Source organism: Taudactylus pleione, unplaced genomic scaffold, assembly GCF_031769625.1.
Source record: "Taudactylus pleione unplaced genomic scaffold, aTauple2 ptg000537l, whole genome shotgun sequence".
Taxonomy (NCBI): Eukaryota; Metazoa; Chordata; class Amphibia; order Anura; family Myobatrachidae; genus Taudactylus; species Taudactylus pleione.
Window position 1 is genome coordinate 7,688,909 of NW_028284939.1, and position 6,650 is coordinate 7,695,558.

Genomic DNA, 6,650 nt, shown 5'->3' on the forward strand with positions numbered 1-6,650 from the left:
GACCACCACGTATGAAAATAAGTTCTGAGTTGACCGCACCCTCTCCAACAAAGATTGGAGGTGCTGGGGTAGATTTGATGTAAACGCTCTGGCACTAAGTACCATCTGGTATATACCTTGTATGAGTTCTCGCGTATGGCCACACTAATGGAGAATTTAGAAATAGTCAAGCGTATAGTGTCCCATGCTTCTTCCCCGAGAGAAAGGCCAAGATCCGCTTCCCAAGCCTGCTCATGTGTTTCGAGCGGAGGAGGCTTCAACGCCAGTATGAAGTGATAAAGGTGCGAGATAGCTCCTTTGTCATTAGGTCTATGCATGCATAATCTCTCTATAGGTGTGGGGTTAGGAGGGGAGCGGGTGGAGGAATTCGAGCTAGCGAAGTGGCGGATTTGTAGATATTGATATTGAAGTTTGTTGGGAATTTTATGTTTGTCTTGAATGTCCGAAAATGATCTAGGTGAGGAAACTTCAACTATATGGTGAAGCCTAGTAATGCCTGCTGAAATCCAGGGGGAAGCCACTGTCTGGGATAGACCAGGGGGGAATGCAGGATTGTTCCAAATGGGGGTTAGAGGGGAAGGGTGTGGAGAAAGGTCCAGTTTTTTATTAAGGGAGTCCCAGTTATTAAGCGTCAGTGCTATAGTGGGGAATAAAAGAACGGATCTAGGTCTGTGTTTACGGGGCGTCCAGGGTAGATAAGAGACTGTGTACACCTACCAAGTCGCTCTCCAGGTCAACCCATCTCTTAACATGGCGAAGTGAGTGCCAGGCGGCCAACTGACTTAATCGGGTTGCATTATAGTAGCGGTGCAGTGAGGGTAACCCCAAGCCTCCGTCCCAGGGACGCTTAGTGAGTATGTTTCGACGGATTCTGGGTTTTCGGTAGTTCCAGATGAATTTACAGAGTGCGGTTTGAAGTGTGTTGAGGGTGTGGGAGGGGATAGGAATAGGGAGAGTTTGGAATAGGTATAATAGTTTGGGGAGAATGTTCATTTTCACGGCTTTGATACGACCTACCCAGGAGAGAAAGTGTGTTTGCCATTGTTGCAGGTCTCTCTGGATTGAGCTAATGAGGGGGGGGGGGGTAGTTGGCTTTATATAGAGAATCATAGGATTTAGTAATGAATACTCCTAGATATTTGAGGGAATCTTTTTTCCATATGAAATTAAAATTTGATTGCAATAACGACTTTATATTGCCGGGTAGATGTATAGGAAGGGCTTCGGATTTGGTATGATTAACCTTGTAACCAGACAGGGAGCCATATATAGAGAGTTCTCGAAATAGATTGGGAAGAGAGGTGAGTGGTTTTGTTAGCGTGAAAAGTATGTCGTCCGCGAATAGAGATAGAGTATATTGAGAATGTTTAACCTTAATCCCAGTAATATCGGGATTGGCCCGTACACGAGAAGCGAGTGGTTCAATAATAAGGGCGAATATGAGTGGCGATAGAGGGCATCCCTGTCTGGTCCCATTCGCTATTGAGAAGGAATCGGAGATCAGGCCTCCTGCTGAGACCGTAGCAGAGGGATTGGAGTAGAGGGCTTGGATGGCTTGCAAAAACTGTCCTCGGAATCCGAATTGGCGCAATGTTTGGAAAAGAAAAGGCCAGGACACCCTGTCGAAGACTTTCTCCACGTCCAGAGCAAGCACCAGAGAGGGGAGTTTGTGAATATTAATATAGTGGACTAGATCGATTGTGCGCCTAGTGTTGTCTAATGCTTGTCTGGATGGGACAAAGCCCACTTGGTCGAGATGGATTAAAGAGGCAAGGAGGGGGTTTAGCCTATTTGCAATCACCTTAGCAAAGAGCTTTAGATCAGTGTTAAGTAGTGAAATGGGACGGTAATTAGTCACTAAAAGGGGATCCTTATTAGGCTTCGGGATGACAGTTATGGTAGCTCTAGTCGTGTGCGGATGAAATGAAGAACCTTCTAAAATACAGTTGAAAGCCACAGTTAGGTGAGGTATCAAGGAAGTTTGAAAAGTTTTATAGTAGGACATTGGAAGTCCATCAGGACCTGGCGCCTTCGAGGACTTTTGTGTTTTGAGAGCCGAAACAATTTCTTCTGCAAAGATAGGGTCGTTTAGCGCGGAAGAGGTGGCGGTATCAATTTGGGGGAAATTACAAGAAGCTAAATAGTCCGCAGTTGAGGTGTCAGTGGTAGTGTCATTTGTTGGGGGGAGATTGTAAAGGCGTTCGTAGTAATTTTTAAATAAAGAATTGATAGTGGATGGACTATAGTGGCTGGTTCCACGGTCATCGTTTAATGCTGGGATAGCAGTCCTTGCTTTGCGGGCCTTCAATCTGTTGGCCAGTAGGGAATCAGCTTTATTGCTCTTTTCGTAAAATTTTTGGTTGAGCCAACGTAGGGCCTGTTCAGTCTTTTCGGCATTGAGGGCATTACTGGAGGAGGTCAGTTGGGCGTATAGTGAATTAGAGGGAGTACGTTTATGAGCGGTTTCAAGGCGTTGAACCTCTCCGGTCAGGAATTTAATTTGGGACCTACACTCCTTATTTCTAAAAGAAGCATAATTAATGATGTGCCCACGAATAACAGCTTTATGCGCTTCCCACACCAAAGGGGTGCAAGTAGGGTCGTTATTTAAGGAAAAATAGTCCTCAAGAGCGGACTTCACCCTTTCCTGAAATTTCGGAATGGTAAGCAGAGTCTCATTCAAACGCCACGGGGGTCGCGAGGGTGGAACATCAAGAAAATTGAAGGACGCGGTGACGATGGAGTGGTCTGACCAAGCATTAGACAAAATAGAGGAGTCAACAAGATGTTCACTGGCTGACGTACTACAAAAAATAAGGTCTATTCTCGAGTAGGACTGATGGGGTATCGAGAAGAAAGTAAAATCCTTAGATGAGGGATTAAGGGCCCTCCATGTATCAAATAGACCCGATTCACTGAGGTGATTATTTAGAGAGCGAGTTGCCGGACAGGGTCGTGTTCTGGTAGGGGTAGGACCTTTATCAAGCTCGTGGTTAAGGACTGCGTTGAAGTCTCCCCCGGCAATGAGGCTACCTATCCTGTATTTGTTTATTTTAGAGAAAACAGATTTGAAGAATGATGATTGATCTGAATTGGGAGCATATATATTAACAATCGTTCATTCTAAACTGCCTAATTTGCCTGTCAAGATAATATACCTCCCGTCTGAGTCTGTATGTACTGAGTGTAAAGAGAAAGGGATTTTACTATTGATCAGTATCGCTACTCCATTGTGTTTAGACCGACTAGAAGAATAGTACGCGGTGGGAAACTTTTAGTATGCAGTGAGGGATGTGACTGCGCTTTGAAGTGGGTTTCCTGGATTAGAATAATCCCTGCCTTGAGATCTCAGATAGTTCGGAAGAGCGATGAGCGCTTCTGAGGGGTGTTTAAGCCCTTGGAATTAAGGGAGGCAAAAGTTAGCGACATTTGGGTAGAGCGTGATACTCAATGTGGATAATGTAGGTGGGAGATTCCTGGTTCGCTGAGAGGTAGAAAGAAAAAGAAAATAAAGACAGAGGGGGAATAAAAAGGAAAAAAATATATATATATATAAAAAAAAAAATATATATATAAAAATAAAAAATAAAGAAATGAGACATGGAGAGAAATTAGAAATGTGGAAGACAAGGGGGAGAGAACTGGGTGGGAGTTCCCCGTGTCCAGCAGGGGAAAACACACTCGGAAAGTGGGACTAGGTAGTCCAGGAAGGTAGTAGGGAAGGGAATCCGAACTACCTTTAGGTAATTTAATTAAGGTAGATTAGAAAACAAGTAACTGTATATACTGGAGAATGCTGAAAATAGAGGAGAGAGATGAGGGTGTCAGAGAGCTTTGGCCCTCCAATTGTGGTTGTGTAGTAAAGGTAGATGAAGACCTAGGGACGTCTGAAGAGATGTCAATGTGAAATGTCAGAGGGGAGGGGAGAGAAAACATATAGAAGAGCCCAGATAAGGGTATACTTATTAAATATAACATCAATTATAACTGCATATAAAACATACATAAACATTTCAAATATGTTTGTCAGATATTCTTAGAAACAATGAAAGAATAGAATAATATTGGTCGTGTGGGACTCACATGCGAAGTCCTAATGAACAGAGCATTCTTGTAGCTCCGATGGAGTGATAGACTTACTAAGAGACAACGTTGATATATAGCAAGAAAATTCTACTATGAATCAATAGAGCAGGTAAAACAACTACAAACATCTTAATGCATAGTATTATGATTAGGAAAAAGGATACAAAATGACTGTCTGTGTAGAGATTCAGGACCAAAATTAGGATCCCATGGCGGAGGATGGTAGTCTCCGCCCAATAGTAGTATGTTTCTCGGAAGCGTATTCAGGTATAGCGAGTGAACCCAAGTGGGAATAAGAAACAACATGTAACTGTGGTCATATTATATGTCCTCTGAAGCAGTTGGAGAGGGGCCGGAGTCTTCCAAATGGGAAAGAAAGTCTTTGCCTTCTTTAGGGGTTCTGATGATGATCGTTTTGCCATTGAAGTCAACCATTAGTTTGAAGGGGAAACCCCAACGATAACGGATGCCCCGTGCTCTTAGTGCTCTCGTTAAATCTTGAAGTTCTCTGCGTTTCAAAATTGTAATGGGGGCCAGATCTTGGAAGAATTGTAATTTGATGTTGTCATAGAGAATATGGGGTTTTCCACGTGTAGGGGCCAAGACTTTTTCTTTGTCCTTAAAACTTAGGAAGCGTATGACGACATCTCTTGGGGGTTCACCTTCTCTTGGTTTAGGTCTCAGGGCTCGATGGGCTCTTTCAAGGGGCAACGGATGGGAGGATAAGTCAGGGAGAATGGTGGAGAACATGTTATGGAGATAAGTCTCTAAGTTATCCGGAGAGACCGATTCTGGGATATTTAGTATGCGGAGGTTGTTTCGTCTCTCTCGATTCTCCAAATCCTCATTCTTGGTACGAAGATCAGCAAGATCCTGGATAATGTGATCGATGTCCCTATGAGTCTCATTTTGGAATTTTTGAAGGGTGTCTTGGCGTGATTCTAATTTAGAGGTTCTTGTAGAAAGTGAGGATAGGTCTGATTTGATCGAGGAAACTGCTTTATCTAACTTAGACTCTAAAGATTCTTTGAAGTCAGTAATAAGGGATCGCAGAGCCATTATATCTTCTTTTGTGGATAGAGCTGAAGAAGGTGTGTCCTCTACCTCTGCATGGGGGGGACGGAGGGTCGGCGGCTGCTGATGACTTGTCACCTTTAGGAAAGTGTTGAGAGATGTCACCACCCACACGTTTTCTGGTATTAGCATTTGACCTGTTCATAATGGCGATGAGGGAGAAGGTGGTTAGAGGTAAGTATGGTGACTGAAAGGACTCTATAGGCCTGGTTGAACAGCAACAGAGGACCTGAGATGACGGACGTCTGCAGATATGCACAAAGTGTAATTGTGCGGCCTTTGTTAAGAAAAGAACCACAGGAGGGCACTGCTCCAACTCTCTCAGGGACTCATTGCTTCAAGTTGTAAACACATTTATTTCAGTGTCATAAGGCGGTTTATAGGCAGCAGTGAAGTTCCGCTGGAGTCGGATATGCCCAATAGTAGTATGTGTTCGCTTTAGAGCCGCCTGTCAGCCCAGCCAATGGTGTAGGAGAGTGAAAAAGTTTAGGGGCCTCTAGTAGGTGCAGATTTTGTAAGAAGAGGTGCAGACTGTGTGATATAAAGTGTGGACAAATGAGAATCTGCACTTATCCAAATCCGCTGAACCCGCCCGCCAGGCCGCGTCCATTATAAAATCCCTTGTTTATATAATCAAATGTTCAGTTTATCGTGAATACACTCACCCTTCCGATTAGTAGCAGGTGACCAGGCGATGTTGCCAGGGTGGGGGAGACCCTTGATGTTAGAGCACAGTATACGTTGATGTAGTTGGCGGAGAGCAGATTGTAAAAGGGTCTGCCAGTGGCGTAGGGATTATCAATCCAAGGTGGGTAACTCAGAAGGGGAGAGAGTTACAATGGAGGAAGGGTCCAGCAAGAAAGGTGAGGCACCTGAGGGCCCCCACGCTGCAGGGCAGGGCTGAGAAGCAGGTCCGACAGGAGGGAGCCAGCACAGCAGGGGAGAGATAATCTGGAGAGACTGTGAGCAGGCTGGTGTGGTCTGAAATGCAGGCCAGGCTCCAGGGCCGTTTACAAGATGACGGCCACCCGCGATTCGCAGCTCCGGCCGCGGCTGCTGTTAGGGGGCCTCCTGGCTAGATATTTCCCTCCAGAGGTCCACACACCACCAGGGAGGTCCAGGGGGAGGACCGGGAGGTAGCGCCGGTATTTGGGGCCGATTGCGGCTGGTCGCGGCGCCGCCGACCCGCGGAGCTCCAAAATCGAGCTCCCGGCTTCTGGAAGTGAAGTAGGCCGCGGGGCTGCAGGAGCCAGACAACACTCCCGGAGCTCAGATGATGAGTCAGAGGGGTAGTAGAGGAGCAGGAGGTGCGAGGGGAACCCCTGGGGCAGCAGAAATGGGGTACTTTGAGGCAGCTTTCTTGGGAGCTCTGCTGAAACACAGCCTCTCTGCTTGTTAGTCAGGCCACGCCCCCAACACGATTTTATTCAAAATAACCTTTTTTTTTTAAACAGTATTCCATAAAATAACCTTTTTTATTTAAATGCATG